At 45.4% G+C, this 12,262-nt stretch overlaps 1 long non-coding RNA gene across 1 annotated transcript in view; it reads left to right on the top strand.

Annotated features, from left to right (window-relative positions):
• The window catches only part of LOC311524410, a 54,961-nt gene extending 44,444 nt beyond the window's left edge, over nucleotides 1-10,517 (top strand). The window contains exon 5 of the long non-coding RNA XR_014712550.1: nucleotides 9,960-10,517. This is a non-coding gene — a long non-coding RNA (uncharacterized lncRNA). The remainder of the gene's footprint in view (nucleotides 1-9,959) is intronic.
• The last annotated feature ends 1,745 nt before the right edge of the window (nucleotides 10,518-12,262 follow it).

Genomic DNA, 12,262 nt, shown 5'->3' with positions numbered 1-12,262 from the left:
TGCTGACCAGAAAAGTAAAGTTATACTCTTCTCTTCACAAACGCATACCACAGCATCTCTAACTTGCACTTAAACAGCCATCAGGAATGGGTAGAAGAGATGTCATCATGACAGCTCTTCCAAATGAAGGTACAGTCACCACTCCAGCACACTCTCCCATGATACCACTCTGCTGAGTTGGCATTTGAGCGAGACTCATGACCCCACAGATGAGTGAGTGCACCATCAATGCAGTCTTTTTAGGTAGGTGCTACTGTAACCTTCTGGTGAGTGTGACAAGGCTACTTCTGTCCTGATGTGCAGGGGATGAGAGTGTTACAACTCCAGTTAGAGAGGTTTGGCTCTTTTGCTCAAAAGCATGAGCCTCTATTATCTATTTCAAGAGGTCCCTGGAATCAAGATAGCAGCTGTTGCTCTACTATAATACAGACCACCTTCTCTAATCAAATAAGGCCCGTATTCTACTGTTACACCTGTGCAGCAAACCCTTTAAAGTTGAACTAGTGGAGCAAGGTAGAATTTGGCTAAATGTAGAACTTCCAGGAACAAAACTGCAACTCAGGGTAGAGCAGGCTGGATGATATAAAGTTGTTCCTTCACACAATGATTTCTTTGGAAGAGGTGCTGAACTTTCTAGGCTGGTGTCAAAGTATGGTGATTGTCACTGGCTGATTGTGCAGTGACTGCAGGTAATACAGTTATCAGGAGGATCACTGACCATCTTCTGAAGTAACATGTGAAATGTTTGCACTGTGCTACAGAGAGGCATCTGAATGAAGATTCAGAAGTATGGGATGTGCATTCGTGCGAAACCCAGCCTGTGAGAGTGCCATCAGACCTGCTGCTCGATATGCAAATTAGTCTTTCTATGTATAGAAAAGCTGCTTTTATCCAGCAAGTTGTTCCTCCTATTTTTAAGATGTGGAGGTGGCTTGAACTGTGTGCTCATCTGACTCAGACATCAGTGTAGCTCATCGCACTGCATGGATTCAGTTGTGGGGGAGTCCATGAGACTCCAGGTGCTCCCAGGGTAAAAAAAGGAAATGGAAAAATACTGAGAGAGGGGGACTCTATTAGAGAACACTTCTGAAAGTCCATTGGGGGCAAGAGGAAATCTTTCTGGGTGCCAATTACTGTAGATCTCGTGTGATTATCCCTTATTTCAGACTGGAAACAAGGTAGGCATCCGATGAAGTGCTGAAGCTCACGAAAGCTTATGCTCAAATAAATTTATTAGTCTCTAAGGTGCCACTAGTACTCCTTTTCTTTTTGCGAATACAGACTAACATGGCTGCTACTCTGAAACCATTTTTAAAAGTGAGAGTAATAAATTGTTGTAACAACTTACCAGGAGCTATGGTGGATTCTCCAGCACTGACAACTTTAAAATGAAGCTTGGCTGTTTTTCTAAAATCTGGGGAAGGTCTCTGGCTTGGGTTCTACAAGAGGTCAGATTAGATGACCATCTGGCCTTGGAATCAATTAATTAAATCTGGATATTTTGTGGAATTAACATTTCATATAAACATTGCTATATACATTTTTGTATGTAAATTCATCTGACCTCTGACCAAAGCCCTTTGAAGTCACTGGAAAGACTCCCATTGACTTCAGTGGGCTCTGGATCATGCTCCATATAATTACCTAGGTCAAGTCTTAAGGTGAGTTTGTATGGTTTTCTGAACTCTTACGTTAATCAACCATGTGTGTCTCAGCTAACTCAGGGGTTGTCTTTTTGCAGTGTGGGGCCCTGTCCAGAGGTGTGAAGCCCAGGTAAAATGTTTGGAGTTCTTGCAGACTTTGTGGCTTGATGAGTTTAGTACTTTGACTTGGGTCTACTGTAACTATTCAGCCATTGTAAACTATCTACCATGTACTTAGTTACTAATTATTAAACAGGAGGTGTATGGCATTTGTGCCTTGCAAAAGCTTTGCTTGCTGTTTTGCTTGATGGCATGTCAAAACCTCCAGATCCTGCCTGGTTTAAAGTATAAACTGGCCCAGATTCAACTTGGCAGGTTTGCGATCCTGGTCCAACTCTTGGATTAATAGCTAAGCCTGAAACCAGGATAGCCTGAGTTATGGGCTCGTGTCACACCAAAGTGGGTTAGGAAAGCATCAAATACATGAGCTGGAACCCCTGACCCAGAGGACCGATCCTATATGCTACAAAAGGGCCCCACAGCGTGCAACCCTGCAGCTTCACATGAAAAATAAATAAGTGATGTGTCCCTTATTTTGAGTTGACCGGTCTCAATCCATCTTTGAGCCATAATCCATCCCTCTCTGAGTACACTTGGAGGCCATTGTTCTACTTCTAATTCCCAAGGCTGTGGGGGAGGGAGTTCCCTGAGTGCTTTCCTCTCTCTGGTTTTTAGTGCAATCCTGGTCTCCCATGGCAGCTTTGATTTAAACATCTGGTGCTGAGCATATGGGGAATCTGAGGCTCCCTTCCAGAGAGTCAGCTTTACTGTGTTTGTCTTAACTGTCCCTGTAATGTTTAAACCCAAAGTCATATCCATAACCCAAATGTATTACTAGAGAATTACTTGGCTCTGATATTTGGTCATCCCGAGCCTTTTAACTGAAACACTTAGCAGTATTATAGCTCAGTTTTTTGGTAACTCGGTGGTTGTTCTTGGCACTCCTACGCTCTCCCAGACCCACACTCACAGCCCTCTCTGTCTAGGCAGCCCAGCATGTGGGATCGCCAAGAGCTGAAGATTTTGCAGTCACAGTGCTCCAAGTGTTCATGTCTGGCACAGATGCTGCCTGTTTCTCAGTATGCCTCCAGTGTCCTTGCACCTCGCTTTGTATCTCCCTGATGGAGTGGTATTTGCTTGTTTTAGCTAAAGTGGGCAAAACAAAGTGCTGGACTCTAGGTAAGGTTGCCGACTCTGACTGAAGCTATTCTAGGAGATTTTTTCTCCCCAACATGGCATAATGTCATTTTCTTAAAACATCCTATTAAAATCTCCCAGACTGCTTTCAATAGACTCCAGGCCAATCCTGGAGGGTTGGCAACTGTAACTCTGTGCTATGTAACCCACCTATAACAAGCAACTCTAAGATGAGTAGGAAGGAAGGGCTTGTAAGCAGACCTTGGGAGACCTGGGTTCAATTCCTGACTCTGATAGATGCTTTCTACACTTGGATCCTATGAAGATATGAGCCATTTAGGCACATACATAGGAGTGAATGAACTAGGTGCTGAACTGACTGCTTCTCCAGGGGTAAGCTGGCACATCAGAATTGCTATACTGGATCAGACCAGTGGCCCGGCCTCTCTGGTATTATCTCTCTGATGAGGCTGATACCAAAAGCTTCCGAGAAAGTTTCAAGAAACCCCATCATGGAATGATTTCCCCACAGGGGAATCTTGTTCCTTGCCCCATCAACTAGTGGCTGGCTAGGCCCTGAAGCATAATGTGTTCTTACTCCTTAGATGGTTTTGGTCCTATGCTGAAGAGTCTGGAGCAAGAAGCACCTCTACAGAGTTTAGTTGAAGAGCTAAAATCAACATAAGGAAGCTGGAGTAAATATTTCCTGTTGCCCACATCCCGTTTGCCCACCCTGCCTTCAAATGCCAGCTGCCATAATTTAGCACCAAATCAACCACATGAAAAAAAAACTCAGCTAAACTTTCCTGAGTTCCTCAGCACAGCACACGGTTGTTAAATGTATTTGTGTGTGTGTGTGTGTATTGTTCGTCTTGGCTTTCATTTCCTCTTCTGGAGGGGATTAGGCATTTAAACCCATGAATCATTGCAGAAGCCACTAATGTTGCCAGCCCTTCTCGGTAATGGATATAAAGGAACTATGATAATACCGACTTAAGTCAGCATGACTCCAAAAGAAGTTCACCGGTGTCTCAGGCATGCCATTGTTCCTGGGGTGCAGCGAGGGCAGGGTGTTTTCATTTGGCTGTTAACCATGAAGCAGGCTGCTGAGAAGGGTGGGGAGGTAGGATGGGGATGGATTAGAATACACTTTCTCAGGTAAAGTGGATGTCTTCCATGAATACGTGCCACTTTGGCATCTAACAGAACTGAGTTCCGCTTGTAACATTCCACCTGCATCATCTCCATAGGGAGCCTTATATATCTTGGCACTCTCCTTCAGTTTCTGAGACTGCAATATCTCCTACAGCCAGAAGTGACACGTGGGGGATGGGCATGTGGGGTCACGTAACCCCTCCCCTCCCCACCGCCCCAGATTTGCTGCTTGGTTGGACTGAGTGTGCGCAGTGACACTGCTGAAGCTGGCTGCCCTCACTATGTCCCCCCCACCACACACATACACACTATTGGCAGGCACAGATAGTCTCTGCCTACAGCAGTGGTTCTCCGCATATGGGCGACTAGTTGTCTCTGGGGAAGTGGTTCATGAATTTTTTCTGGTTGGCTTTTCTCTGCTCCTTGGCTGAAGCTGATTTGCTCAGTCACTACTTGCTGGGGCCTGCTGGCCCCCAAGCCAATTTACAAAGCCCATGCCACCTCCTTCAACAGGTCTGGGAATATCAGCTCGAAGTGTTCTGGAGCACAGATGGAGTTGGGGCTGGGCCTGGCTGTGATGAGCTGAATGGAATAGCCAGCTGCTCACTGCGACTTGTCGGGGAAGTTTCTGCCTGGTGATGTGTCCGCTGCACCTCTCCCTTGTGGAGACTGAATGCAGCTTTGGGACACACGACATTGCTGATCTTTCTTCAGAAGTCGAAGTCAGAAATGCAGAATCAGGCCACACTTTCACTGGCTTTGTTAAGGTGAGAAGTGCAGGATTGGGTCCTAAGGGCCAAGACCTCAAGCCCAATAAAATCTGTGGAAAGACTCCTGTGGACTTCACTAGGCTTTAGATCAGGCCATAAGTGAAGCAGACAATATCCCCAGCTATGGATGAGTATTGTGTGGGTTTTTTCTGTTTAAAAATAAGGGAGTAGATGGGACAGAATGCTATGAAAGCTACAAATGAAGGAGAAACTCTCTCTTTTTGGCTTGTGGTGAATCTTTGATCAGTAGTGCAGTAGCAGAACCTACAACTTCTGTCCTGGAGCTGTCTTGGATTTTAAATCCTGTTGGGAAAAAATTAACAACAGAGAGCAAATTATCTGCAATTTGCTGTACTTTTTATACAGTGCTCTACTGCTAATGATTGAATTGCCTTGTTCTTGAAGAGCTATAGCTCACTGTAAGATATACATTTAATAACAAACTACAATAGACAATCGTGGCAGGTTTCTGCTACATTTGTTTTAGAAAGGACACCAAGTGAAGTTAAGAAGAATGGGGCGCGGGGGTGGGGGTACCTGTAGCATTTCAGTAGAGACTAGAGTGTGCTTTATTTGGATTGCAGTAATATCTAGACCCCCAACTGCAATTAAGGGCAGAGGGAGCCTTTCTGTATGTGTGAGAGTTTCTGCCCCCAAGAGCTTACAATCTAAATAAACATGATTACCAAAAAATTGGAACTGGGGGGGAGGGATGCAACTTACTGGCAGTGAAGAGTATGTTGGTTTGCAAACATAATGGATATTCAAAGATACTGGGGCAATTCTGGTGCATTGTAATACTCACTGATGGAAGCACATGGATTTATTGGGGCAATGCAAGCACTAACACTGGTTTACACAGGCAGGACTGAACATCCTCTCTCTCCTCAGGTCAGATCAACAACATACAAGATAACTTAATATTAAGATAGTTCTATCCCTATCTACTGACAGAGGTGCTGTCTACACTAACGATTACAGTGTCTCAACACAACTCCACTGATTTCAATAGAGCTATGGCGTTTTCAGCAGCTGAAAATGGTGCATTACTACCTGATGCTCACCAGTCTTTGTTTTGGCTTAGAAAAACAACTATACTAATTGCACATTTTATTTAGCTCTTCACTAAAACTGATGGAGTTCATATTAATATTAATTTTTGGAAGTCTTTCATGTACACTATCTCCAACTGCTTTACAGAGACTGCACAAATCATGCCAAAAAATACTGACATAGAGCAAATAATTCAAACCAATGCACACCAGGAATACATACAGTCCAGTGGTATAAGCAAGTTATTTAATCAACAATTAATTTTAAAAAGAATAAGGAAAAATGGGAAAGGTTAAAGGAAACGCATCAACCCGCTCTGTGGCAGGGAACATCACAAACAGTGTCTCTGGGATGTCAGGGCCGTTCACAGTCTGTTCTTTGTAAGTCCCAGGCCGCATTCTCAGGCCCTGGCTGTGCTGTAGGGATGCTGTGGGTTGGACACTTGCTCTGGTGGTGGCCACACGCTCTCAGGCTCTAGGTGTCAGGCCCTTCTTCCCAGTGTCGCCCCCGCCCTGTCGGGCTTACGAGCCAAGCCTGGCCTGCAGAGTCTCTTGGCTGAGGCATCTCCGTGTGCTGGGCCTGCTGCCCAGGGTCCCCCTCGGTCTCCCCAGCTGCTCACTGCTCCCAGCTCTGGACTGCTCCAGCCCCAGCTCCACCCCTCGGTCTCAGCACTGCTGCTGCTCTGCCTCCAGCTCCCTGGGCTGCTTCTTTGGCCCCTCTGCCTCTGGTTGCTGCAGCTCTGCTCCCAGGACAGGTCTGCTCTGCAGGCTGCTTCTGTGACTCTGCTCCCAGCACTGACCTGCTTCCTGGGCTGCTTTTCTGGCCCCTCTGGCTCTGGTTGCTGCAGCTTTCTTCCCAGGGCAAGTCTGCTCTCTCTGGGCTGTGCCCTCTGGCTTTGGGGCTGCAGCTCTGCTCCCAGGACACGGTCTGCTCTCTCTGGATCTGGCACAGCTCTGCTCCCCAGCTCAGCTCGGGCCCCTGCTTTCTCCTTAGCTCGGCCCCACTCTCTCTGACCCAGGCAAATCCAGCTCACATGGAGGATGGGAGGACAGGACCTCCCTGGCCTCCTGACTCCCTGATTAGCCTGCTCCTGATTAGGCTGACCTGGAGCATTGGCCTCTCCCCATTTTTCCTGGGAGCTGTCTGTCTCAGGGTCCTGATTCCCCATTGACCCTTCCCCCTTTTTAGTACTGGGAGCTAGCAACTAAAACACCCCCACTGAATGTTAGTAAGGGGGCAAGAGTCCCCTTACATAAATCACAACTGTGGTGTGGATGGCACTGTTAAAGCCTTTGGTGACAAGGCCAATAACAGTGACAGAGAGAAGGGGAAGGAAATCTGTCTTAAGATGAGATTTGAAAAGCCTTGAAGAGGCGACGGGTTGGAGAAAGGAAATCTGTTCTCAAAGGCATAAGAGGTTGAGGAGTATCTTGTATCAGTAATGACATGATTTAAAACAAAGGACTCGGGAAATTATAGAGCAGTCTGCGTAACTCTGATATCTGGAAAGATACTGGAACAAATTATTAAGCAATCAGTTTGTAAGCACCTAGAGCACAATAGGGGTATAAGAAATAGCCACCCTGGATTTGTCAAGAACAAGTTATGCCAAACCAGCCTATTTTTCTTCTTTGACAAGGTTACTATAATTGGCCTAGTGAAGAGGAGGGTAGGGTAGTCAGGGTACATTTTGATTTTAGTAAAGCTTTTTTGACATGACAGTCTCATAAGCAAACTAGGAAATTGTGGTCTAGATTTAATTACTATAACATGGACACAAAAATGGTTGAAAAATTACATTCAAATAGCAGTTATCAATGGTTCACTGTCAAACAGAGAGGACGTGGCTAGTGGGGTCACCCAGGGATCTGTCCTGGGTCTGGTGCTATTCAAAATTTTCATTAATGACTTGGATAGGATAATGGAGCGGAGAGTATGCTTATAAAGTTCATAGAATCATAGAAACAAAAATAGAAGTTTGAAGATGACATCTAACTGGACAGGTTTGCAAGCACTTTGGAGGACAGGATTAGAATTCAAAATGAAATCAACAAGATGAAATTAAATAAAAATAAGTACAAAGTTACTACACTGAGGAAAGAAAAACAATCAAATGTACAACTACAAAAGGGGGGAATAACTGGCTAGGTGCTGGCACTCCTGAAAATGATCTGGGGGGTATAGTGGATCACAAATTGAATGAGTCAACAATGTGATGCTGTTGCTAAAAAGGTTAATATTCTGGGGTGTATTAATCTAAGTGTTTTATGCAAGATATAGGACATAATTGTTCCACTCTACTTGGTACTAGTGAGGTCTCAGCTGGAGTATTGTGTCCAGTTCTGGGCACCACTCTTTAATAAAGATGTGGACAAACTGGAAACAGTCCAGAGGAGAGCAACAAAAATAATGAAAGGTTTAGAAAACCTGACCCATGAGGAAAGGTTAAAAGAACTGGACACGATCAGTCTCGAGAAAAGAAGACTGAGGGGGGACCTGATATCAGTCTTCAAATATGGAAAGGGCTGCTGTAAAGAGGACTGTGGTCAATTGTTCTCCATGTCTGGTGAAGGTAGGAAAAGCAGTAATGGGCTTAATCTGCAACAATGGAGATTTAGGTTAAATATTAAGAAAAAATGTTATAACTATAACGGTGGTTAAGCTTCGGAATAGGCTGTGGAATCCCCATCACTGGAGGTTTTTAAAAACAGGTTGAACACACACCTGTCAGGATGGTTTAGGTTTACTTGGTCCTGACACAGCGCAGGGAGCTGAAGTTGGTGACCTCTTGAGGTCCCTTCCAGCCCAACATTTCTACGACCAAGAAGAAAGATCAGAGAACAGGCTAGTGTTTTAGGTGAGAGTAAAAGGAGGGGGGTTACAAAGAGATCAAATCTGTTAGGTGGGCAGGCCCCAGAGAGAACATAAATTTGGGTTCAAATTTGATGTGAAGGTATCCATCTCCTAGCAGAAACAGAACGCTCTGTAACTCCCCTAAGTGGAGTTCATACTGCATGTTGCCTTGCTTTAAATGGTAATAGCATCTGCCCCACATAAGAGATTTAAATGGCTCAGGAGGCTGGGATTTATTGCTAGGTCCTGGGTTCAAATCTGGCCCCATTTTGAAGCAACGCAAACAATTACTCATTGGATTGCTATTCAGGGGCTTGGGTGTCAACCTGGTATTCCCAGCAAGACAGCAATATACATATCACCCTGACAATTGGCATTAGTTGACTCCCTGGCTGGCAGCCGTGGCAAAGTGGGGTATAAAAGGGGATGCATAAAGATCTCCCTATAGATCCTCAAGGCTGGTGGGAGGCACAGTTGCCAACTTTCACACGGTAAATTAGTACCCCAACTTTCACAATAAGCCAAAAATCTAGCCAATCCCATTTCAAAACAAAGGCCAAAATAAGCCAATCCCTAAGAACCCCAGCACTCTGTGACTAGATCCTCCCTGGCATGCAGTCTGGGACTGTGGTGAGCCTGCTGTGCACCTCTGACTCTTTCCCCGCATTGCCCCTGCCTGCAGCCCCCCTTGCCCCTGCTTGCTGGGAGCCAATCAAAAAAAAAAAAAAGAAGCAACAAGCTGCAACAAGCTATAAGCCAAACAAGCTACAAGCCAAAAACTAGCCAACAAGCAACTCACAAGCCAAGTAAGCCAAAAAGAAGCCCAAGTTCTGCATTTTTTTCACAGGTTTGGTATCTCTGGTGGGAGGTGGTGTGGGAGGATACTGGACTTGAGTCATGTCACAGTTGTCAGTTTGGTATTTTTTGCCAGCACTAAATTTACATAATAATGCATCATGATGAGACATTCCCTGCAGAGTTAATTTCAGGGATACCCCCCACCCATCCCCTCCTACTCCCTTAGCTATTAGTCAGCATCTGCAAGGCTCCAGCAGGCGACTGGCATCTTGCTCAAGGGATGAAAGGAGGACAAGCATTCATAAAGTATCCATCCCTGTCTCATCCTCCCGGGCTACCTTGCCAGCTGTTTGCTTAATGACTCGCAGAACCCTCAATCTCTGCCTTCACACCCTGAGGATAACAATCTGCTCAGAGCAGCCAGCTGTTCTTCACAGGGGAAACTGGCCGGCCCACTGTAGATCAAATATTTCTTTTTTTTTTATTTCAGAAACCACAGGACCGTTCAGAATGTCGTATACGCATCTGCAGGACACACAGTAAAGAGGGGCCGTTTTTTCCATTGAGAACAAAAGGCCAGATGTTGAAAAACAGCCTCCCTCTTTGGAGGTATAATTTCTTGTGAGGCAAAATGGTCTGGAGAACAGTGCACTGGACTGGAACTTGGGAGCACTGGTCTCTATTCCTGGCTTTGCCGCGTCATCTGCAGCCAATCCCTTCACCTCTGTTTTCCCCTCAGCCCTGTGGGTGTCTCTATGTTCATACAGGGCCTAGCAGTGGTGGGCAACCTGCGGCGCATCAGGGTAATCCACTGGCGGGCCGCAAGACAGTTTGTTTACATTGACCATCTGTTGGCACAGCCGCCCGCAGCTCCTAGTGGCCGCGGTTCACCATTCCTGGCCAATGGGAGCTGCGGAAAGCCTAGCACATTGGGCCACAAGGTGCTACCATAATACAAATGCATGATAATGAACTATGGGTTCAAATGTATATATGCATTTATTGAAGTGTCTAACCTCAAATCTCTAGGTGATGGTACATAAGTTCTGTAAAGCGTGTTGGAGGCAGGGAATTCTCAAGATATATGACTTGCCTTATTAATCAAATAATCCTAAGGCAAATGTGGCTTTCCCATAATAAAATAAAGAGCACATGTAATGGAATCGGAGCTGCTTTGTACTAATTATGAACAGTGTATGTTGACCTGTTTATTGGAATGTTTACTGTGTGAATATTTTTTTTTTAGTTTAATAGAGGGCTGCTAGGGGAAAAACAAGCAGGAAGGGAATCATAGAATATCAGGATTGGAAGGGACCTCAGGAGATCATCTAGTCCAACCCCCTGCTCAAAGCAGAAAACAATCTCCAATTTTTGCCGCAGAAGAATGACTCAAGACAAGCCACTTCTCAGCAAACACTTGAGACAATTCTAGGACAGGGGAAAGGTCTGGGAACATGAAGATCAAAAGGACTAAAGAGGTTTAAAAAGGGTCTCCCTCTCAAGAATGGTGAGTTGTTCAGGGAGGCCAGCCTGACACATGGGGATCCCACTTGGGTATCCGTAGAAAGTGGTCACAATGGCAAGATGGTGTGGCTTGCGATCAGAGCGTACAGGCAGACTGTTCTTAAAACCCCTTTCCTCTCAATACTTTGTTCCTACTGGTAAATAAACAATACATTGTTTTAAGAAAGCTGTTTGGTCCCCATGTACACCACATGTTACAGACTCCCAAAGGGAAGTAACTCAGGCGCCGAATCCTGTCAGATGAGTACGGCTGATGCACAGGTTACTGTAGCCCAGTGGCCAGTTCAGGAGGAGGAGAACTACAGAATTCCACCCCAGGCTAGGTACAGCCATGCGGCCTAACTCCTGAGAGGGTGCACTAAGAGACAAGAGAGGGGATAGCTCGCCCTGCAACTGTGCACTACCCATAGGTGCCGATTCCGTGGGTGCTCTGGATGATCAGTTGGCAAGAGCAAACAGGACAAATGCCCAGTTTTGCCAAAAAAGTTGGGACAGCTGGATCAGGGCTCTAAAAAAGGGACTGTCACGGCCAAAATGGGACACATAGTCACCCTCCTGTCATTTAAACACCTAACTGTGTCCATGAATCCTATAGACTTCTACAGTGAGTGACAACCCATTGAATATATATCATGAAGGCCAGGTAAAAATAGACGTACATAACTTGTACCTCTATCCCATCCACCTGAGGAAAGGGGTGACAGATGCCTTAGCGATGCACATAGGTGTTCCTACCAGGAGAGAAGTAACAGTAGTGATTTTATACTCTGAGACCTGTCGTTACACAATGTGATCACTAGCATTGCTGTTATAAATAATCAGTGAAAGGCCTGAAGAAGAACGGACCAAATCTGTCATTTCCCAAAAGAAACACTGCACCTCAGGAGTCAGAATTAAAAATCGTGCTTGGTGGCACATATCTGCCCACATCCATCATTCTGAGTGACTGATTTGAGTTAGTGACAGGCAAACATCAGTAGGTTTGGCATTTTGTGGGTTGGTCTGAATAGACATTCAAGCACTTATCATACCTAGCCCAGGCACTTTGCTGCCCTACCTCAAAGGCATAATGTCACTACTGAATTTTGATCACATGTCAGGGACAGATGACTTTCCAATAAGGCAAGATCTGACCTGAACCGTCACCTAAAATTCAAACAGTGCCCAAGATTTTCCTAAGTGATTTCAAGTGCCCAACTTGAAAGACCTTTGAATAGGGCCTGATTTTCACAGCACTTTCAAACTGGGTCTTTTTATAGCATGCCAAGT

This window comes from Lepidochelys olivacea (assembly GCF_965140295.1).
Source record: "Lepidochelys olivacea isolate rLepOli2 genome assembly, chromosome: 7".
Taxonomy (NCBI): domain Eukaryota; kingdom Metazoa; phylum Chordata; order Testudines; family Cheloniidae; genus Lepidochelys; species Lepidochelys olivacea.
This window is presented reverse-complemented; position numbering and strand designations above follow the sequence as displayed.